We start from the raw sequence: 12,273 nt of genomic DNA on the forward strand, positions 1-12,273 counted from the left end.
GCACTCAGCGAGATGAAAGAACTGCAAAGCCAATTACAAGAACTTTTAGAGCGTGGTTTCATTCGACCAAGCACATCACCGTGGGGAGCTCCTGTTTTGTTTGTCAAGAAGAAAGATGGTACATTCAGGTTGTGTATCGACTACCGAGAGTTGAACAAACTTACCATCAAGAACCGCTACCCACTACCGAGAATCGACGACTTATTTGATCAACTACAAGGCTCGTCTGTTTATTCAAAGATTGACTTACGTTCCGGGTATCATCAAATGCGGGTGAAAGAAGATGATATTCCAAAGACTGCTTTCAGAACACGTTACGGTCATTACGAGTTTATGGTCATGCCGTTTGGTTTAACTAATGCACCAGCTGTGTTCATGGACCTTATGAACCGAGTGTGTGGACCATACCTTGACAAGTTTGTCATTGTTTTCATTGATGACATACTTATTTACTCAAAGAATGACCAAGAACACGGTGAACATTTGAGAAAGGTGTTAGAAGTATTGAGGAAGGAAGAATTGTACGCTAAGTTTTCAAAGTGTGCATTTTGGTTGGAAGAAGTTCAATTCCTCGGTCACATAGTGAACAAAGAAGGTATTAAGGTGGATCCGGCAAAGATAGAAACTGTTGAAAAGTGGGAAACCCCGAAAACTCCGAAACACATACGCCAGTTTTTAGGACTAGCTGGTTACTACAGAAGGTTCATCCAAGACTTTTCCAGAATAGCAAAACCCTTGACTGCATTAACGCATAAAGGGAAGAAATTTGAATGGAATGATGAACAAGAGAAAGCGATTCAGTTATTGAAGAAAAAGCTAACTACGGCACCTATATTGTCATTGCCTGAAGGGAATAATGATTTTGTGATTTATTGTGATGCATCAAAGCAAGGTCTCGGTTGTGTATTAATGCAACGAACGAAGGTGATTGCTTATGCGTCTAGACAATTGAAGATTCACGAACAAAATTATACGACGCATGATTTGGAATTAGGCGCGGTTGTTTTTGCATTAAAGACTTGGAGGCACTACTTATATGGGGTCAAAAGTATTATATATACCGACCACAAAAGTCTTCAACACATATTTAATCAGAAACAACTGAATATGAGGCAGCGTAGGTGGATTGAATTATTGAATGATTATGACTTTGAGATTCGTTACCACCCGGGGAAGGCAAATGTGGTAGCCGATGCCTTGAGCAGGAAGGACAGAGAACCCATTCGAGTAAAATCTATGAATATAATGATTCATAATAACATTACTACTCAAATAAAGGAGGCGCAACAAGGAGTTTTAAAAGAGGGAAATTTAAAGGATGAAATACCCAAAGGATCGGAGAAGCATCTTAATATTCGGGAAGACGAAACCCGGTATAGGGCTGAAAGGATTTGGGTACCAAAATTTGGAGATATGAGAGAAATGGTACTTAGAGAAGCCCATAAAACCAGATACTCAATACATCCTGGAACAGGGAAGATGTACAAGGATCTCAAGAAACATTTTTGGTGGCCGGGTATGAAAGCCGATGTTGCTAAATATGTAGGAGAATGTTTGACGTGTTCTAAGGTCAAAGCTGAGCATCAGAAACCATCAGGTCTACTTCAACAACCCGAAATCCCGGAATGGAAATGGGAAAACATTACCATGGATTTCATCACTAAATTGCCAAGGACTGCAAGTGGTTTTGATACTATTTGGGTAATAGTTGATCGACTCACCAAATCAGCACACTTCCTGCCAATAAGAGAAGATGACAAGATGGAGAAGTTAGCACGACTGTATTTGAAGGAAGTCGTCTCCAGACATGGAATACCAATCTCTATTATCTCTGATAGGGATGGCAGATTTATTTCAAGATTCTGGCAGACATTACAGCAAGCATTAGGAACTCGTCTAGACATGAGTACTGCCTATCATCCACAAACTGATGGGCAGAGCGAAAGGACGATACAAACGCTTGAAGACATGCTACGAGCATGTGTTATTGATTTCGGAAACAGTTGGGATCGACATCTACCGTTAGCAGAATTTTCCTACAACAACAGCTACCATTCAAGCATTGAGATGGCGCCGTTTGAAGCACTTTATGGTAGAAAGTGCAGGTCTCTGATTTGTTGGAGTGAAGTGGGGGATAGACAGATTACGGGTCCGGAGATTATACAAGAAACTACCGAGAAGATCATCCAAATTCAACAACGGTTGAAAACCGCCCAAAGTCGACAAAAGAGCTACGCTGACATTAAAAGAAAAGATATAGAATTTGAAATTGGAGAGATGGTCATGCTTAAAGTTGCACCTTGGAAAGGCGTTGTTCGATTTGGTAAACGAGGGAAATTAAATCCAAGGTATATTGGACCATTCAAGATTATTGATCGTGTCGGACCAGTAGCTTACCGACTAGAGTTACCTCAACAACTCGCGGCTGTACATAACACTTTCCACGTCTCGAATTTAAAGAAATGTTTTGCTAAAGAAGATCTCACTATTCCGTTAGATGAAATCCAAATCAACGAAAAACTTCAATTCATCGAAGAACCCGTCGAAATAATGGATCGTGAGGTTAAAAGACTTAAGCAAAACAAGATACCAATTGTTAAGGTTCGATGGAATGCTCGTAGAGGACCCGAGTTCACCTGGGAGCGTGAAGATCAGATGAAGAAGAAATACCCTCATCTATTTCCAGAAGATTCATCAACACCTTCAACAGCTTAAAATTTCGGGACGAAATTTATTTAACGAGTAGGTACTGTAGTGACCCGAACTTTTCCATGTTTATATATATTAATTGAGATTGATATTTACATGATTAAATGTTTCCAACATGTTAAGCAATCAAACTTGTTAAGACTTGATTAATTGAAATATGTTTCATATAGACAATTGACCACCCAAGTTGATCGGTGATTCACGAACGTTAAAACTTGTAAAAACTATATGATGACATATATATGGATATATATATATATAGTTAACATGATACTATGATAAGAAAACATATCATAAAGTATATTAACAATGAACTACATATGTAAAAACAAAACTACTAACTTAATGATTTTTTAAACGAGACATATATGTAACGATTATCGTTGTAAAGACATTTAATGTATATATATCATATTAAGAGATATTCATACATGATAATATCATGATAATATAATAATTTAAAATCTCATTTGATATTATAAACATTGGGTTAACAACATTTAACAAGATCGTTAACCTAAAGGTTTCAAAACAACACTTACATGTAACGACTAACGATGACTTAACGACTCAGTTAAAATGTATATACATGTAGTGTTTTAATATGTATTTATACACTTTTGAAAGACTTCAATACACTTATCAAAATACTTCTACTTAACAAAAATGCTTACAATTACATCCTCGTTCAGTTTCATCAACAATTCTACTCGTATGCACCCGTATTCGTACTCGTACAATACACAGCTTTTAGATGTATGTACTATTGGTATATACACTCCAATGATCAGCTCTTAGCAGCCCATGTGAGTCACCTAAAACATTTGGGAACCATCATTTGGCAACTAGCATGAAATATCTCATAAAATTACAAAAATATGAGTAATCATTCATGACTTATTTACATGAAAACAAAATTACATATCCTTTATATCTAATCCATACACCAACGACCAAAAACACCTACAAACACTTTCATTCTTCAATTTTCTTCATCTAATTGATCTCTCTCAAGTTCTATCTTCAAGTTATAAGTGTTCTTCATAAATTCCAAAAGTTCTAGTTTCATAAAATCAAGAATACTTTCAAGTTTGCTAGCTCACTTCCAATCTTGTAAGGTGATCATCCAACCTCAAGAAATCTTTGTTTCTTACAGTAGGTTATCATTCTAATACAAGGTAATAATCATATTCAAACTTTGGTTCAATTTCTATAACTATAACAATCTTATTTCAAGTGATGATCTTACTTGAACTTGTTTTCGTGTCATGATTCTGCTTCAAGAACTTCGAGCCATCCAAGGATCCATTGAAGCTAGATCCATTTTTCTCTTTTCCAGTAGGTTTATCCAAGAAAATTAAGGTAGTAATGATGTTCATAACATCATTCGATTCATACATATAAAGCTATCTTATTCGAAGGTTTAAACTTGTAATCACTAGAACATAGTTTAGTTAATTCTAAACTTGTTCGCAAACAAAAGTTAATCCTTCTAACTTGACTTTTAAAATCAACTAAACACATGTTGTATATCTATATGATATGCTAACTTAATGATTTAAAACTTGGAAACACGAAAAACACCGTAAAACCGGATTTACGCCGTCGTAGTAACACCGCGGGCTGTTTTGGGTTAGTTAATTAAAAACTATGATAAACTTTGATTTAAAAGTTGTTATTCTGAGAAAATGATTTTTATTATGAACATGAAACTATATCCAAAAATTATGGTTAAACTCAAAGTGGAAGTATGTTTTCTAAAATGGTCATCTAGACGTCGTTCTTTCGACTGAAATGACTACCTTTACAAAAACGACTTGTAACTTATTTTTCCGACTATAAACCTATACTTTTTCTGTTTAGATTCATAAAATAGAGTTCAATATGAAACCATAGCAATTTGATTCACTCAAAACAGATTTAAAATGAAGAAGTTATGGGTAAAACAAGATTGGATAATTTTTCTCATTTTAGCTACGTGAAAATTGGTAACAAATCTATTCCAACCATAACTTAATCAACTTGTATTGTATATTATGTAATCTTGAGATACCATAGACACGTATACAATGTTTCGACCTATCATGTCGACACATCTATATATATTTCGGAACAACCATAGACACTCTATATGTGAATGTTGGAGTTAGCTATACAGGGTTGAGGTTGATTCCAAAATATATATAGTTTGAGTTGTGATCAATACTGAGATACGTATACACTGGGTCGTGGATTGATTCAAGATAATATTTATCGATTTATTTCTGTACATCTAACTGTGGACAACTAGTTATAGGTTACTAACGAGGACAGCTGACTTAATAAACTTAAAACATCAAAATATATTAAAAGTGTTGTAAATATATTTTGAACATACTTTAATATATATGTATATATTGTTATAGGTTCGTGAATCAACAGTGGCCAAGTCTTACTTCCCGACGAAGTAAAAATCTGTGAAAGTGAGTTATAGTCCCACTTTTAAAATCTAATATTTTTGGGATGAGAATACATGCAGGTTTTATAAATGATTTACAAAATAGACACAAGTACATGAAACTACATTCTATGGTTGAATTATCGAAATCGAATATGCCCCTTTTTATTAAGTCTGGTAATCTAAGAATTAGGGAACAGACACCCTAATTGACGCGAATCCTAAAGATAGATCTATTGGGCCTAACAAACCCCATCCAAAGTACCAGATGCTTTAGTACTTCGAAATTTATATCATATCCGAAGGGTGTCCCGGAATGATGGGGATATTCTTATATATGCATCTTGTTATTGTCGGTTACCAGGTGTTCACCATATGAATGATTTTTATCTCTATGTATGGGATGTGTATTGAAATATGAAATCTTGTGGTCTATTGTTACGATTTGATATATATAGGTTAAACCTATAACTCACCAACATTTTTGTTGACGTTTAAAGCATGTTTATTCTCAGGTGAATATTAAGAGCTTCCGATGTTGCATACTAAAATAAGGACAAGATTTGGAGTCCATGTTTGTATGATATTGTGTAAAAACTGCATTCAAGAAACTGATTTCGATGTAACATATTTGTATTGTAAACCATTATGTAATGGTCGTGTGTAAACAGGATATTTTAGATTATCATTATTTGATAATCTACGTAAAGCTTTTTAAACCTTTATTTATGAAATAAAGGTTATGGTTTGTTTTAAAAATGAATGCAGTCTTTGAAAAACGTCTCATATAGAGGTCAAAACCTCGCAACGAAATCAATTAATATGGAACGTTTTTAATCAATAAGAACGGGACATTTCAGTAGAGGCACAGGAAGACCCGGAGCTTGTTACGGGTACGTTTCTTATTGACAATAAATCTGCTTACGTTTTATTTGATTCGGGTGCGGATAGAAGCTATATGAGTAGAGATTTTTGTGCTAAATTAAGTTGTCCATTGACGCCTTTGGATAGTAAATTTTTACTCGAATTAGCAAATGGTAAATTAATTTCAGCAGATAATATATGTCGGAATCGAGAAATTAAACTGGTTAGCGAAACATTTAAGATTGATTTGATACCAGTAGAGTTAGGGAGTTTTGATGTGATAATCGGTATGGACTGGTTGAAAGAAGTGAAAGCAGAGATCGTCTGTTACAAAAATGCAATTCGCATTATACGAGAAAAAGGAAAACCCTTAATGGTGTACGGAGAAAAGGGCAACACGAAGCTACATCTTATTAGTAATTTGAAGGCACAAAAACTAATAAGAAAAGGTTGCTATGCTGTTCTAGCACACGTCGAGAAAGTACAAACTGAAGAAAAGAGCATCAATGATGTTCCCATTGCAAAAGAATTTCCCGATGTATTTCCGAAAGAATTACCGGGATTACCCCCACATCGATCCGTTGAATTTCAAATAGATCTTGTACCAGGAGCTGCACCAATAGCTCGTGCTCCTTACAGACTCACACCCAGCGAGATGAAAGAACTGCAAAGCCAATTACAAGAACTTTTAGAGCGTGGTTTCATTCGACCAAGCACATCACCGTGGGGAGCTCCTGTTTTGTTTGTCAAGAAGAAAGATGGTACATTCAGGTTGTGTATCGACTACCGAGAGTTGAACAAACTTACCATCAAGAACCGCTACCCACTACCGAGAATCGACGACTTATTTGATCAACTACAAGGCTCGTCTGTTTATTCAAAGATTGACTTACGTTCCGGGTATCATCAAATGCGGGTGAAAGAAGATGATATTCCAAAGACTGCTTTCAGAACACGTTACGGTCATTACGAGTTTATGGTCATGCCGTTTGGTTTAACTAATGCACCAGCTGTGTTCATGGACCTTATGAACCGAGTGTGTGGACCATACCTTGACAAGTTTGTCATTGTTTTCATTGATGACATACTTATTTACTCAAAGAATGACCAAGAACACGGTGAACATTTGAGAAAGGTGTTAGAAGTATTGAGGAAGGAAGAATTGTACGCTAAGTTTTCAAAGTGTGCATTTTGGTTAGAAGAAGTTCAATTCCTCGGTCACATAGTGAACAAAGAAGGTATTAAGGTGGATCCGGCAAAGATAGAAACTGTTGAAAAGTGGGAAACCCCGAAAACTCCGAAACACATACGCCAGTTTTTAGGACTAGCTGGTTACTACAGAAGGTTCATCCAAGACTTTTCCAGAATAGCAAAACCCTTGACTGCATTAACGCATAAAGGGAAGAAATTTGAATGGAATGATGAACAAGAGAAAGCGTTTCAGTTATTGAAGAAAAAGCTAACTACGGCACCTATATTGTCATTGCCTGAAGGGAATGATGATTTTGTGATTTATTGTGACGCATCAAAGCAAGGTCTCGGTTGTGTATTAATGCAATGAACGAAGGTGATTGCTTATGCGTCTAGACAATTGAAGATTCACGAACAAAATTATACAACGCATGATTTGGAATTAGGAGCGGTTGTTTTTGCATTAAAGACTTGGAGGCACTACTTATATGGGGTCAAAATTATTATATATACCGACCACAAAAGTCTTCAACACATATTTAATCAGAAACAACTGAATATGAGGCAGCGTAGGTGGATTGAATTGTTGAATGATTACGAATTTGAGATTCGTTACCACCCGGGGAAGGCAAATGTAGTAGCCGATGCCTTGAGCAGGAAGGACAGAGAACCCATTCGAGTAAAATCTATGAATATAATGATTCATAATAACCTTACTACTCAAATAAAGGAGGCGCAACAAGGAGTTTTAAAAGAGGGAAATTTAAAGGATGAAATACCCAAAGGATCGGAGAAGCATCTTAATATTCAGGAAGACGGAACCCGGTATAGGGCTGAAAGGATTTGGGTACCAAAATTTGGAAATATGAGAGAAATGGTACTTAGAGAAGCTCATAAAACTAGATACTCAATACATCCTGGAACGGGGAAGATGTACAAGAATCTCAAGAAACATTTTTGGTGGCCGGGTATGAAAGCCGATGTTGCTAAATACGTAGGAGAATGTTTGACGTGTTCTAAGGTCAAAGCTGAGCATCAGAAACCATCAGGTCTACTTCAACAACCCGAAATCCAGGAATGGAAATGGGAAAACATTACCATGGATTTCATCACTAAATTGCCAAGGACTGCAAGTGGTTTTGATACTATTTGGGTAATAGTTGATCGTCTCACCAAATCAGCACACTTCCTGCCAATAAGAGAAGATGACAAGATGGAGAAGTTAGCACGACTGTATTTGAAGGAAATCGTCTCCAGACATGGAATACCAATCTCTATTATCTCTGATAGGGATGGCAGATTTATTTCAAGATTCTGGCAGACATTACAGCAAGCATTAGGAACTCGTCTAGACATGAGTACTGCCTATCATCCACAAACTGATGGGCAGAGCGAAAGGATGATACAAACGCTTGAAGACATGCTACGAGCATGTGTTATTGATTTCAGAAACAGTTGGGATCGACATCTACCGTTAGCAGAATTTTCCTACAACAACAGCTACCATTCAAGCATTGAGATGGCGCCGTTTGAAGCACTTTATGGTAGAAAGTGCAGGTCTCCGATTTGTTGGAGTGAAGTGGGGGATAGACATATTACGGGTCCGGAGATTATACAAGAAACTACCGAGAAGATCATCCAAATTCAACAACGGTTGAAAACCGCCCAAAGTCGACAAAAGAGCTACGCTGACATTAAAAGAAAAGATATAGAATTTGAAATTGGAGAGATGGTCATGCTTAAAGTTGCACCTTGGAAAGGCGTTTTTCAATTTGGTAAACGAGGGAAATTAAATCCAAGGTATATTGGACCATTCAAGATTATTGATCGTGTCGGACTAGTAGCTTACCGACTTGATTTACCTCAACAACTCGCGGCTGTACATAACACTTTCCACGTCTCAAATTTGAAGAAATGTTTTGCTAAAGAAGATCTCACTATTCCGTTAGATGAAATCCAAATCAACGAAAAACTTCAATTCATCGAAGAACCCGTCGAAATAATGGATCGTGAGGTTAAAAGACTTAAGCAAAACAAGATACCAATTGTTAAGGTTCGATGGAATGCTCGTAGAGGACCCGAGTTCACCTGGGAGCGTGAAGATCAGATGAAGAAGAAATACCCGCATCTATTTCCAGAAGATTCGTCAACACCTTCAACAGCTTAAAATTTCGGGACGAAATTTATTTAACGGGTAGGTACTGTAGTGACCCGAAATTTTCCATGTTTATATATATTAATTGAGATTGATATTTACATGATTAAATGTTTCCAACATGTTAAGCAATCAAACTTGTTAAGACTTGATTAATTGAAATATGTTTCATATAGACAATTGACCACCCAAGTTGACCGGTGATTCACGAACGTTAAAACTTGTAAAAACTATACGATGACATATATATGGTTATATATATAGTTAACATGTTTTTATTATAAGTATGTATCTCATTAGGTATTTTAACAATGAGTTATATACATAAAAATGAGACTATTAATTTAAGAAACTCGAAAACGATATATATAACGATTATCGTTATAACAACGTCTTACTAGGTACATATGAATCATATTAAGATATTGATACACTTGGTTAATTATGTTAAATGATAAGTAAATATATTATTAAGTGTATTAACAATGAAATACATATGTAAAAATAAGACTACTAACTTAATGATTTCGAAACGAGACATATATGTAACGATTATCGTTGTAACGACATTTAACTGTATATACATCATACTAAGATATATTATATATCATAATATCATGATAATATAATAATTTAACATCTCATTTGTTATAATAAACAATGGGTTAACAACATTCAACAAGATCGTTAACCTAAAGGTTTCAAAACAACATTTACATGTAACGACTAACGATGACTTAACGACTCAGTTAAAATGTATATACATGTAGTGTTTTAATATGTATTCATACACTTTTGAAAGACTTCAAGACACTTATCAAAATACTTCTACTTAACAAAAATGCTTACAATTACATCCTCGTTCAGTTTCATCAACAATTCTACTCGTATGCACCCGTATTCGTACTCGTACAATACACAGCTTTTAGATGTATGTACTATTGGTATATACACTCTAATGATCAGCTCTTAGCAGCCCATGTGAGTCACCTAACACATGTGGGAACCATCATTTGGCAACTAGCATGAAATATATCATAAAATTACAAAAATATGAGTAATCATTCATGACTTATTTACATGAAAACAAAATTACATATCCTTTATATCTAATCCATACACCAACGACCAAAAACACCTACAAACACTTTCATTCTTCAATTTTCTTCATCTAATTGATCTCTCTCAAGTTCTATCTTCAAGTTCTAAGTGTTCTTCATATATTTTACAAGTTCTAGTTACATAAAATCAAGAATACTTTCAAGTTTGCTAGCTCACTTCCAATCTTGTAAGGTGATCATCCAACCTCAAGAAATCTTTGTTTCTTATAGTAGGTTATCATTCTAATATAAGGTAATAATCATATTCAAACTTTGGTTCAATTTCTATAACTATAACAATCTTATTTCAAGTGATGATCTTACTTGAACTTATTTTCGTGTCATGATTCTGCTTCAAGAACTTCGAGCCATCCAAGGATCCGTTGAAGCTAGATCCATTTTTCTCTTTTCCAGTAGGTTTATCCAAGGAACTTAAGGTAGTAATGATGTTCATAACATCATTCGATTCATACATATAAAGCTATCTTATTCGAAGGTTTAAACTTGTAATCACTAGAACATAGTTTAGTTAATTCTAAACTTGTTCGCAAACAAAAGTTAATCCTTCTAACTTGACTTTTAAAATCAACTAAACACATGTTCTATATCTATATGATATGCTAACTTAATGATTTAAAACCTGGAAACACGAAAAATACCGTAAAACCGGATTTACGCCGTCGTAGTAACACCGCGGGCTGTTTTGGGTTAGTTAATTAAAAACTATGATAAACTTTGATTTAAAAGTTGTTATTCTGAGAAAATGATTTTTATTATGAACATGAAACTATATCCAAAAATTATGGTTAAACTCAAAGTGGAAGTATGTTTTCTAAAATGATCATCTAGACGTCGTTCTTTCGACTGAAATGACTACCTTTACAAAAACGACTTGTAACTTACTTTTCCGACTATAAACCTATACTTTTTCTGTTTAGATTCATAAAATAGAGTTAAATATGAAACCATAGCAATTTGATTCACTCAAAACGGATTTAAAATGAAGAAGTTATGGGTAAAACAAGATTGGATAATTTTTCTCATTTTAGCTACGTGAAAATTGGTAACAAATCTATTCCAACCATAATTTAATCAACTTGTATTGTATATTATGTAATCTTGAGATACCATATACACGTATACAATGTTTCGACCTATCATGTCGACACATCTATATATATTTCGGAACAACCATAGACACTCTATATGTGAATGTTGGAGTTAGCTATAAGGGTTGAGGTTGATTCCAAAATATATATAGTTTGAGTTGTGATCAATACTGAGATACGTATACACTGGGTCGTGGATTGATTCAAGATAATATTTATCGATTTATTTCTGTACATCTAATTGTGGACAACTAGTTGTAGGTTACTAACGAGGACAACTGACTTAATAAACTTAAAACATCAAAATATATTAAAAGTGTTGTAAATATATTTTGAACATACTTTGATATATATGTATATATTGTTATAGGTTCGTGAATCAACCAGTGGCCAAGTCTTACTTCCCGACGAAGTAAAAATCTGTGAAAGTGAGTTATAGTCCCACTTTTAAAATCTAATATTTTTGGGATGAGAATACATGCAGGTTTTATAAATGATTTACAAAATAGACACAAGTACGTGAAACTACATTCTATGGTTGAATTATCGAAATCGAATATGCCCCTTTTTATTAAGTCTGGTAATCTAAGAATTAGGGAACAGACACCCTAATTGACGCGAATCCTAAAGATAGATCTATCGGGCTCAACAAGCCCCATCCAAAGTACCGGATGCTTTAGTACTTCGAAATTTATATCATATCCGAAG

Source organism: Rutidosis leptorrhynchoides, chromosome 7 (genome assembly GCF_046630445.1).
Source record: "Rutidosis leptorrhynchoides isolate AG116_Rl617_1_P2 chromosome 7, CSIRO_AGI_Rlap_v1, whole genome shotgun sequence".
Classification (NCBI taxonomy): Eukaryota; Viridiplantae; Streptophyta; class Magnoliopsida; order Asterales; family Asteraceae; genus Rutidosis; species Rutidosis leptorrhynchoides.